Source organism: Erythranthe guttata, chromosome 4 (assembly GCF_056151865.1).
Source record: "Erythranthe guttata isolate IM_541 chromosome 4, IM_541, whole genome shotgun sequence".
NCBI classification, from domain to species: domain Eukaryota; kingdom Viridiplantae; phylum Streptophyta; class Magnoliopsida; order Lamiales; family Phrymaceae; genus Erythranthe; species Erythranthe guttata.
In genome coordinates, this window is record NC_142536.1 from 9,073,557 (window position 1) to 9,085,839 (window position 12,283).

General features: G+C 38.6%; 1 long non-coding RNA gene across 1 annotated transcript; it reads right to left on the bottom strand.

Annotated features, from left to right (window-relative positions):
* Nucleotides 1–5,880: 5,880 nt before the first annotated feature.
* On the bottom strand, nt 5,881–9,140 carry LOC105956355 (uncharacterized). The gene is made up of 2 exons (XR_016030836.1): nt 8,498–9,140; nt 5,881–6,220 (listed from the first exon to the last, which is right to left on the bottom strand). It is a non-coding gene; the product is annotated as an uncharacterized LOC105956355 (long non-coding RNA).
* Between the last annotated feature and the right edge of the window lie 3,143 nt (nt 9,141–12,283).

Below are 12,283 nucleotides of genomic sequence, written 5' to 3' on the forward strand. Positions count from 1 at the left end.
GTTTCTTGGGAGTTAGGGCAAGTTTGCTTATTTCTTGCCCATCAAGTATCATCACATATAAATAGGGAGTTACTCTCAACTTATCACATATATGCTCCCTCTTACATATCACAATCGATTATCTCTGAATAAAAACTGACTTGATCGTCGGAGATTTCCCACCGGGATCACTCCCCGGCGTTGCAGGTACTCCCATCGGAAGACCCTTTCGTGCCTTGAAGAAGAAGAAGGTCTCACGGACCAAATCAACTGGCGCCGTCTGTGGGAAAGATCTCGAGCTAAGACGTGAGATGATTTAAATTTGGGATCTTCTCCATGAGGTTGGAGATAATGAGCTGCCTTTGATAGCAGATCTAAAGGGAAGATCGAAAAAGAAATCAAAGTATTTCTTGGGGAGGTTTTTAACGGGAGACGAAGAAAGGGGCTCAACAAATCTTGTGCTTGGAATCCAGATCTGATGAATCGATGAAGTACAAAGAGGAGATGAAATACAAAGAGGAGAATCCACATCTGATGAATCGACCAAAATCTAAAGAGAAAAAGAAATCAGAGTAGATTCACGAGGTAAATAACATGAAACGAGTCCAAATCCTGAATCAAGAGCTTGACGAATCCAAGGTGGGAGAAGAAATAAGAGAAGCAGCAGTCAACCCCGTCTCAGTGTTCGTCGATCCATGTCCACCGAGCTAAGTCTCGCCGACCTCGTCTGACGAGATCGAATCTCGCAAAACCTGGATCTGCTGAGCCATCCCTCGCCAAACCTATGCTCGCCTGCCGAGCTGAATTTCGCGGGCTCATCACCACGAAATCCGATTCTCTTCTCCTCGCCGAAGCCCAGAGCGGCCAATTGAGCAATGAGCTCGGTCAATTGTTTTCTTTCGTATTGGTCAGTGCGCCCCCACCCGAAGGCTCCGCCTCTCCAGATTTGGCTGTGTAAGGCTGTCAACCATTGCCAACTGAAAGAAAGGGAATTTTGATTTGAAATCGGATCTGAAATCAATTTGAAAAAAAAAAATTCCACTAGAGAGAGCACCACAGTTGACTAGAGCCGCTGCCCGCGAGCTCTTTCATGGAAAATATCAAGAAACAATGGAAAAACTATGGGGCACCTGGTTTTCAGCAAAGGAATGAGCGAGTTCCGATTTTCTGACGAAGCCTAGTCCTAGGGGCATTCTTGTGAGGCAGTGCCACCCTAGCCCTCTTGACTTTGGGTTGAAGCAACCGGCATATTTTTGTTCGGAGTTTATATTGCTCAGAGGCAAGGGAAAATTGAATTGGGCGAAAGACAAATGTGAGCAAGAAAGAAATATTCGAATCTAAACTGAAGCAATTTTAACCAATTGTTGAAAAATGCCAATTCGTGGAAAGTTAGATCGGAGAGAGATTCAATTGCATGATGCTGCGAACAAGCTGTTTGATAAGAGGTATCAGAGAACACGTCAGTGCCACAAATTGAGCTCAAGTTTAAAGGAAATCATTAAGGGGATCCGGGATTACTTGGCAGGATATTGTATCCCTAGAATTAAGAAATGTCATCGAGGCAATCCTTTATTCGACGAGCTCCGAGAATGCAGATTACAAACCTCTAACTTCATGTTTCGATTAGCCACTGGTGGCAGTGCATTGGTGTGGTACAACGCGAGGAAAATCATGTGAAAGGGATATGGACATTAGAAGAAAGAAAAGGCCGAGCGAAGTTCGTTTTGAGTGACCACTACGGCTCCCATCAGATTACGTCGCGAACTAATTTAAACTCACTACCAGCGATGTGAGAAATGATAAAGATGAATTCACAAATCTGGAAAGAAATATCGAGTTAAGATCTTTGATCTTATCAATTGGCAAAAATGATATGAGCTACGATCGAGGAGAGATCAACCACAACCTGTCCTCGGAGTCTTCCTCAATCAAGGCTCTTCTGAAGCATCAAACACGAGGATTCGCCTGATTCATTCTATATTTTTGGAGTTGCACAAGTCGTTCTCTTAAATCCCTACCATCACATGGGAGTTGTCTGATAAAATGCCACAAAGAACGAACTATCAATTAGGCACTTTGGCGGCGAGGCCTACGTCATCACCTCACCCTCACAAGACTTATGCATTCGCCCGAGTCCTTTGCTATCAAGACGAAGAGAAAAGTTTATTCGTAGAATCAAGATTCTGAGCTGCTTCGATGCACACAAGTGTTTAGGAATTGTACGCGTGAGTCTGTTTGAAGATAAATCTAAGTCTTGGATCTTTTGATTTTTCCCAAGATTCCTCGGGATAGTGCTGGTGAAATTATTCATCTAAAGATCTAGAGTTTCTAGCTCGGAATAACCATATATAAAGTCCGGTATCGAGCCGTGCAATCTGTTCATGAACAATATGAGAAGCTTGACTTGCTTGAGGTTCATGAATTCATATGGAATTTCTTCTATTAATGCATTGACAGAAAGACCGAGATTTACGAGGTTTGTCAAGTTACTTACTTCCTTCAGTATTGGCCATGAAACTCGATTCATATGCAGAGAGAGAATATTGAGCAACTTCAAATTCCCTAATTCCGAAGGAATTGTACCGTCTCAGCTCGAAATATCCATGTGCACTAAATTCACCAATTTCCCTAATTCCCGTCGAATTCTACCCTCGTATACATTTGACAAATACCCCCGTCCCATCATACTGCCATAACCCGTAGAGATTCGACCGTGGAAATAGTTTCCTCAAGCTCAGCAAACCAGTCGGCATATAAGCAAAAAAGTTATTGTTATACGAATCGAGCACCTGTAGACTAGCGAGGCTCAAGTAATTCCAATCAAAATTCCCGTCGAACTGGTTTTTTGATATGTCGACAAGCGAAAAGCTTCTCATATTTTCCATCTAGATTTCGCCTGTGATGTTGTTTCCATCGAGGAAGAACTCGATCAACTTTTCAAGTTTCAAAATTTCAGGGGAAATGTAGCCGTACAGAGCCATGTTGGAGAGTTATGACGAAGAACTCGAACCTTTCTCGTAAAGCAGGACCATGGGGAACTCGGCCTTCTTGGAGCTCAATCTTGCCTGAGCTCGATACAATTAAAACGAAACAACTCGACCTAACCGCTGCAGCAGAAAATGAAAAGGGAAGATTACCCACACCTTTAAGAATATATGATGATGTTCAGTACTCGGAATCTTGTGTTGTTTGTTATCTCAGGGTTAACATACATGGAATTACCGGTCGAAATTTCTTCACATAGGCATTTCAAAGGAAATGTCGTTGTTCATTAAGAATGCACCCATCGGAGATATAACTTGGGGGGGTGGTGGATAAATTGAACAAAAGGTAAAGTATAGACATATGTCCAGAACAATGAAAGTTACATCTCCTCTGGGCTCAGAAGCAACCTCAACCCATAATTGTCAATGCGAAATCTAGAATGGAATTGATAGAAAATAAGAAGAATCTAAAAGTTTCTTTATCACGAGATGAATATTTCGAAGTCGCGAGCTCAATGATGGGACAAACCGCTCCAAGAGCTCTGTACAAACCATTCACTAGCCTGATGGTCTTGGAGCTTGCAAATTATTCTCCTCGAGTCTTAGAAGAGCACATCTATTTTAAGCAGCTCTAACTGAGCCAGGGATTCTCGGGGCTCGCATATTGCTTGGAGCACCAATATAGTACTTACAATTGGATTGTCGGAAACATGCATTTACAGAGCTTGAATATATTCCTTCCAAGTACCTGAAGATGAAAATTTTCTTTTATTCTACAAGATGTTACAAAGGAGCTCGACATTATTAGATTTCGCAAAAAGAGCTTGCTATCGATTTGTTAGTCCAACCTTCTTGAAGGGCTTATGGGCCTATGGCTGTTAAAAATTTCTCTGAGGTGTAAATTCATCGAAGTTCACCCTTCTCGGAGCTCGAATTTGTTTCTTGAGTTTCAAATTCCGGGAAGATCGAATGTATTTCTTAAAACTCTTAAAGCGAGAGTTATATTTCGAACACGAAAGCGAGTACTTGGTGATCGCTTTTGCTGCTTAAAAGTTCGTTTCGTCCTCTCAAAGTTGGATTTTCTAAAGCTTGTAGTTCTTTTCTAGCTCGCATTGAGCTCATACTCGAGCATGGATTTACGAAAGCTCAAGTGTCTCATGATCACCCTGCGAGCTCAAGCTACGATATGGTCATTCCGTACTAAAAACAAGACGCTCGATCCCTCGAGCACGGGGTTATCTCCTCGTTCGATTCTCTAGGGGCCCGTATTACAGCTCGCATTCCTCTTGCATAGCTCAGATATCTCGAATGAGCTCGACACTCAGTAAATTTATGAAACCAACATGCATGATACCTGTTGAACTTCTACGAGTTAACAAATACCACATTTTGAAGCTCAAATTTCGAGAAGCTAGAGTATGTCTTATGAACAACTTGGGTTTTGTAAAGCCCAGCATTACTCAGATTCATAAGTTGCGAGAATATGGTTTTCTACAAACCGAAAATTTATTATTTGGTTGAGAGCTCCCCAAGCTCGCATTATTCTCTCTAAAACGAATTCTTGAAGTCCATATTGATCGGTTGGAGACTCCGAGCCAGATTTCGCCGGATCGAACATTGCCATCTCGGTGCCCTCTGACCCAAGTCTCGCCGGCCCGATGCCCGCCGAGCTGAACATGTCGGACCCATCACTTATGCAAATTCGGTTCTCTACTCAGCACCACATCCGTTGCCCCACATTGAGTCGGAATCCATCTGAGGGACGTATTTGGACAACCTAGTTTTCTTTTCTCGATTGCTGGCGGGACGCCTAAAGCTCATCTCTCTAAATCTGACCGTCTAAGGTCGCCGACCAGCATGGGTACTCGGGCGCCACAGGCTTCGACCTTACCCCTGAGCTCGATATTGGTTAATAGATATCCATGGCTTATTAATTCAACGGCTCGTATTTTCTCTCATATACCCCGGAAGATCCCTCAAAGCACAAAGCTTATTTCCATGATTTAGCGGGCTAGGTTTTCTTGAAGTTCAGAGTTCTCGAATGAACTCGACGTTTGGTGAAACCTTGAAACTCGCACTCACAACTCACACCTCAAATTCATTTATGGTAATTGGACTTTTTGTCGCTCTAATTTATTACGAGAGGAAATTATGTGAGAAGAGATGATACAAGCCATATTTTTATGGCGATGTGAGGTTTCCACCTCGGCAAGAGATCGCTACGAGTCGAGGCGATTAAGTATTTCTATCTTAAAATGGGGCTCTCTCCTAGCTCGCATTCTCTACCTAGAGCTCGGAGTTATCCCCTCGGCGAGATTGTTGGAAATTTACGTTATACCAGGAGCTCACGTTCACATTGCTCGCACTTCTATGCAAGTTCTCCGACAACTCCGAGCCAAATTTTGCCGACTCGAACGTTGCTACCTCGGTGCCCTCTAACCGAATCCCGCCGACCCAATGCCCGTCGAGGGAAGTCTCTCAATCACCTTTCTTGAAGCTCGAATTTTCCTCTTGAATTTCAAATTCATGGAAATATTTCATAAAGCTCTTAAAAGGCCAGAGTTATCTTCGTACACAAAAGCAAGTACTTAACGATCTTGTTTGCTGTTGAGCTCGTTTTCTTACCTCGAGGCGGGATTTTTCGAGGCTTGTAGTGCTCTCATATCTAGCATTGGTCCTATAAAGCTCGCATCTCCACTCTGAATACGAATCTATGAAAGCTCGAACCTCTCCTAATATCCTTGCGAGATGTTGCTTGAATTTATGCCCGACATATAGTTATATATGTGTGAGATAAGGGACAATGAGTCAGATAAACAAAGGTGAAATGGAACACCCTCCATGAATTTTAGTTAAAGAATAAATATTTTAGTGGACTTTAAAAATTTCGAATCGATTTGACCCTTGAGAAACCCAATTTCGAACTTTAAAAGTATTTCCCTTTACTTAAAATATAACTCACAAATCAAGGTTACGATTTTCATAAAGAGTGCTACCTAAACATCATCGGGGTTTGAAAAGAAAACTTGTAAGACAGCGGAAGGAAAATAAACTTGATTTAAATACCCCCGTTTAATAGACTGAATTCCTAAATCAGAGTAAAATAAAAATCTCCATTTTTACATAAGACCCTTTTATAGACGAAAGTGAAAACATGGATTTTTTTTTTTTACGAAATCCGGGTAAGACGTGCAAGGCCTCAAGGTTCGTGATTCCTCGAACTCCGCTCCGCTGCGCACTCTGATTACTTCGAGAACCTGAAAAGTGGAAATTCGCATAAAGCGTGAGCCCAACCACTGGCTCAGTAAGAACATTGGCCTGACGATACTCACGCCTCTCTCAACGTGTCACTCACGTCCTATAGGAGCCCTAAAGTCCTCATCTCTATGTTCTTTCGTGTAGGGATAATCCAAAAGCTTCAACTATGTCCTCTATATTCAATTTATTCGTTTGGACCAAGACAGTCAATTACATACTTGAAAGCACATAACATCACATACGAATACACTACTTTTATTCTTCGAAATTAAGAATCACGAAGCATGAATATTATCATAAAATATAGTCGAACATATATCTCTACATATAAACATATAATACAGTTTACCTCAATCTTGGTATATTGGACACACAGTCCTCTTTCATATAATACGGATATAAAATCCTCATATTACTCACGGACATAAAGTCCCTTTAGTATCAATTTAACACTTTACGCATATAAATGCAATGCAACAGGATCCTTATCAGAACCCCAACGTAACAATCTAAAAATCAGATAATATACGACAACACACGGGTCACAAAAGCACATTATTACACATAGGTCATAAAGGCACACTATACCCACATAATTCACTTTATTATGCAAAATAACCAAAATGCATGTGAATGCAATGCATGTTAAAATTCATTTTTCATTTTGTCGGATCCGTGAAAGATTAATTTCTATAATCGGATAATAAACCGTTTCGAGCCCGTCTATGGATCCAATATCACTCATATCACTCGTATCACTCCTCTCAACCCTAGTTGGATACCGGCCCACCGTATCCGATTCGTTTATTACCCAAACATTCCATTAATCTTTCAATTTTCAAAACACGTGTTATGCATGGACATGAACACTTAGACCATAATCCTATTACCGTTGAAACACCACAAATAACACACAAATATGTCACAATAAAATAACACAAAGATTTACTAACCACATATTGTCACATAGACTAATTAAATCACACATATGGTACAAATACATACACAGCTGTACACGCACACACGACAATGATATCCAATCAAGTATAGCACAATAAACACAAATCACGTAAAGATTATTGTTCATCCACACACATACACATATAGTTGTACACACCCATACATATGTTTATAATAGTATATTTTATATTTACATAAACCATGGATCGGAGTTTTCACTCGACGACCACGTAGGTTGCTATAGAGATAGTATACATATATAAGCCATGGATCGGGAATTATTCCTACGACCACGCAGGCTAGGATATATAAATATATAGTCGTTTATTTAACATATATATAAAGTATGAAATATAGGATATACTATATAGCATTAACGAGTTTAATTGACCAATAATCCCACAAGTAATCTCAACAATCTTCAATACTTGCACACATACGGCACACACTTAATGAATCTCGAACCAACATACTAAATCAATCGAAACACACATAATGACTTAAATGAATAATTCATGACCATAACTATAATTAAATTCAACCTATCATATTTTATTATCTTAATATAATTGTAATTCTTCTATTAACTAAGGATCAAGAATTTAAAACCATACTTCTAAACAAACTTTCTAGTTCAAAAATAGTTTATTTTAGAAAATCGGACAGTTTTGGTATTTCATCTTTGAAAATTCATATCTCTTAGAAACTATATCCAACACCCCTGAAAATTTCACAAAATTTTCACCTATAAGTATATTCTACTTTGTTAAAACAGTTTAGCAAGAGACGTAACCGTTTAAGAGAAATAATTAATTTAGTGCAGTCACACAGTCAAATTTCCAGAACAGAGCAATCAACTTTAAAATTACCAAATAATTCATACCTTTAACCAAACACTGTGAAATTTTGCATAAAAGACGTTTAACAAGTGTATAATCATATACAAGTAAATCAAGCAAGTCAAATTAGTATAAAGTCATGTTAAACACATAATTCATAAATGACTCAGAAACTGTGCAGTTTCAGAAAATGGTTCATAACTTACTCAATATAAATCCGATTTATGCATAATTTATATCAACATGAAGATAACCGAAAGATCTAGATTACCATGAAATTTCATAATTTTATCTTAGGGATTACTCGATGAGACATGCAATACAAACAGATGCTACGAAACTGAAATTCAATTAGTGCTCATCAAGAACTTTATGTTCTAAAGCCCAAACTTAAAACCACAAACATATAATTCATTAAGACACGTATAATTCATATTAATTAGGTTATTATTTCAGTGAAGACCAAGAGGTCCTTACCCATGAAAATCAAAGGCTAAGAAGGAGAAGAAACCAAGGATCCATGGAGTTTTAGCTTGGAAGTCTTTGGGCTTGACATGGGTGGTATTGGATTGCTTTGGAGATGAGTTTTGAGAGATTATATGGTTGTTTCTTTGAGTGTATTTGGGGAATCTCGAATTTAGGGAGAGAGAGGCATTTTGAGAGGATTTTAGAAGAGGAAAAGAGAGACTTTTATGAAGAATCTTGAAGGTTTGGAAGTGGAAGATGAAATCTTCCTTTTGGGGCTGTATTTGGACGAGAAAGAGAGGAGATGAGTGATTTTTAGGCTGATGTATTTATGCTGAAAATAGTGAAGAGGAAGGGTCAATTTATATGGGAGTAGAGGGACTTACTTGTAATATAGAAGACAAGAGGGTGTAGATTGCAATTAGGGGAATTAGGACACTTGGAAGCACACCACAAATCCAACACACACAACACATACACACGGCTATTTTACAACACTCAAGCACATGCACACACAAAATCTATAGATATATATGTATCTATATATAATATTAAAATAATAGAAAGAAGAATTTGGGAGGAAATTACCATGTATTTACCGGGAGAGAGAGAGAGGGAGTTATGGGCATGTATGCCACATACATGTACATTAAATAAACATGCACATACAACATACATACATGTATACACATAATTAAATCCTCACATATATAATCGAGCACATATAATATATGATAGTATACATATTCATATAATATGTCATATAAACACACCATACACATACACAAGGCACATTCATATAATTCACACATATGCATAAGAAATTACACGGCTCATGCACACACTTAAGCACATATAAATATTTAATTACAGAATAAAAGAGAAATTGAGTGGAACTATTAACCAAATTATAAAATCTATTATAAGTCATATAAACACTTAGATAAATGGGATTAACTAATTACTAATCATAAATCCATTAATTAAACTATGAAAATTCATGAATTAACTAATTCAATTAAGTTGCATAATAAATTATAATTCACAAAATTCGTAGGAGCAGACTTATAGAATCACAAGAATCACTTAATCATGGAATCGAAGTTACTAAATCATTTAATCAAACAAGTACACCTAATTCATAATTATCATAATTTATAAAATTCACTTAAACACTTAGAATGCATTGAAATTACTAATTAATCTCTGAATGCATATTCATCATTTATTCAACATAATCTCATATAATGCATATAAGCAACTAAGGTGCATAGCATTTACTAATTAATTCATGAAAGGTAATGTATGTATAGAAATGTTCATATTGATAATTTATTCAATAAATCCCTATAATATGCTTATGAAAATGTGGGGTGTTACATGAAAAACCCTTGAGTTCGGTTAAATTCGATTTTCGAAGAATACGAGTTGTTAAAATGGGTTGATCATTTAGCAACACCGAGGCGCGTGTGCAAGATAAGCAACGTCGAGGCACTTTGCGCGAAATAAATAACACCGAGGCGCTCTAAGCGAGACAAGTAACACCGAATCGCTTTGCACATAAAGAGAAAAAATGAAGCGTTAAATCGCGCAGAAACGAGGTGTCAAATCGAGCAAAAAACGAGGCGTTGAATCGCGCGAAAATGAGTCGTTAAATCGAAACGAAATGAGACGAGATAAATTGCGCAAAAAACGAGGCGTTAAATCGCGCGAAAATGAGTCGTTAAATCGAAACGAAATGAGGCGAGATAAATCGCGCAAAAATGAGGCGTTAAATCGCGCGAAAATGAGTCGAAACGAAATGAGGCGAGATAAATCGCGCAAAATTGAGGCGTTAAATCGCGAGAAAATGAGTCGAAACGAAATGATGCGAGATAAATCGCGCAAAAATGAGGCGTTAAATCGCGCAAAAATGAGTCGAAACGAAATGAGGCGAGATAAATGAAAAAATGAAGCGTTAAATCGCACAAAATGAGTCGTTAATCGAGGAAAAAACGAGGCGTTAAATCGCGGGAAAATGAGTCGTTAAATCGCACAAAATGAGTTGTTAAATCGAAACAAAAATGAGTTGTTTAATCAAGGAAAAAGTGAGGCGTCAAATCGAGCAAAAATGAGTTGTTATAATAGGCAAGAATAGCCTATCAAATCGAGTAAGTAAATGGCTAGAGACATTCAAGCCAATACGGCGAGATAAGTGCACGAGTCATACAACCAGAGAAAGAACGATGTAAGGCGAAAAGACAACACGTGAATAATACTCCTAGTCTAATCACGACTTCTAGACTTCGGAGTAGGGGGGAGTAGTTGATACGGACCAAATTGTCCTCATGGGGTTTCCTAATCATTTATTGGGCCATGGATTGAGTTTTCACTTGTATTTGGCCCAAAGTCATATCAGGTCCAAGAAGAGGTTTCTTGGGAGTTAGGGCAAGTTTGCTTATTTCTTGCCCATCAAGTATCATCACATATAAATAGGGAGTTACTCTCAACTTATCACATATATGCTCCCTCTTACATATCACAATCGATTATCTCTGAATAAAAACTGACTTGATCGTCGGAGTTTTCCCGCCGGGATCACTCCCCGGCGTTGCAGGTACTCCCATCGGAAGACCCTTTCGTGCCTTGAAGAAGAAGAAGGTCTCACGGACCAAATAAGTCGAGCTCACCTCCGACCCGCACTCGAACTCTGAAACGACGTCGTTTGGAAGTCGGCAGCACAAAATAGATCTAAACCGGCTCCAATTCGTTCTCGGGTTCGAGGGTTGACAGCTTACCTCTCAAACCTCGATTCTAAATTATGTAAACCTTGATTCGTACATGAGTGAGGTCGACTCCAAAACCACCGTACCTCCCTCACGATGTCAAGATCCACCGCACACCACCGCAATTATAGGTATACGATGGTTCCCGGACTTCTGCAACGGTTGATGCACCATTAGAGAGCTTTCATGGATAGTAGTTGTCTGGGTTTGGATTTGGGTTGGGGGTGGGGTGGTTTGACGGGGAAGAGCAATTGTACAGTAATTTGATTTGTTTCTTTTTTTCTTTTTATTATGTAACCTATTGTGGATGTTTATAGGAGTTACAAAATCATTAGTATGTGTAATTAGAGGTAATGGTGGATGTTAAGGCCATTCATTCCCTTGTAACTCATGACCTTTTAAATGGTCTTCTTGTACTATAAAAGGGACACCATTGTATAGAGTCGAGACACACTTGATGATATGAAATAATATTTCTCTTCTCCCTACATTGCTCTCTTCTTCTTGTATAATATTTCTTAGTTTCTCAACACGTTATCAGCACGATTTTTCTATTTTCATTTTCGAGTAAAGATGATCCAAAGAAGATAATTACTTCTCAACCATAGAAGATGAAAAGGGGAGTTGATTTCAAATATTTTATAGTTGTTTTAAATTGATTAAATATTAATCATCTTAATTTTATTGTAGGTGAATTTTCGTGCAATTCACGAGTCTGTACTTCGATGCCTGTTTTGGACCTGATACTGTTCGAATTTCAGAAAATTAAAAGTACTAAACTTGTAGAATTTTCTGTTGGCTTTTCGGAACATTTTGAATCATCGAAATCGGATCTCGATCGAGAGACATATGCTTAAAATACTCAGCTATGCCAAAGCTGTCCTTTGTGCCAATTTTGAACATGATGTTCTAAAAACAAAAGGGACGATTAAAGGCCTAAAGCCTAGATTGCATACGAGATTAAAAATCTCGATTGAGTATTTTATACTTTAAGTCTAAATGATAAGACTCTTGAACACTTGAGTTAGAGGGT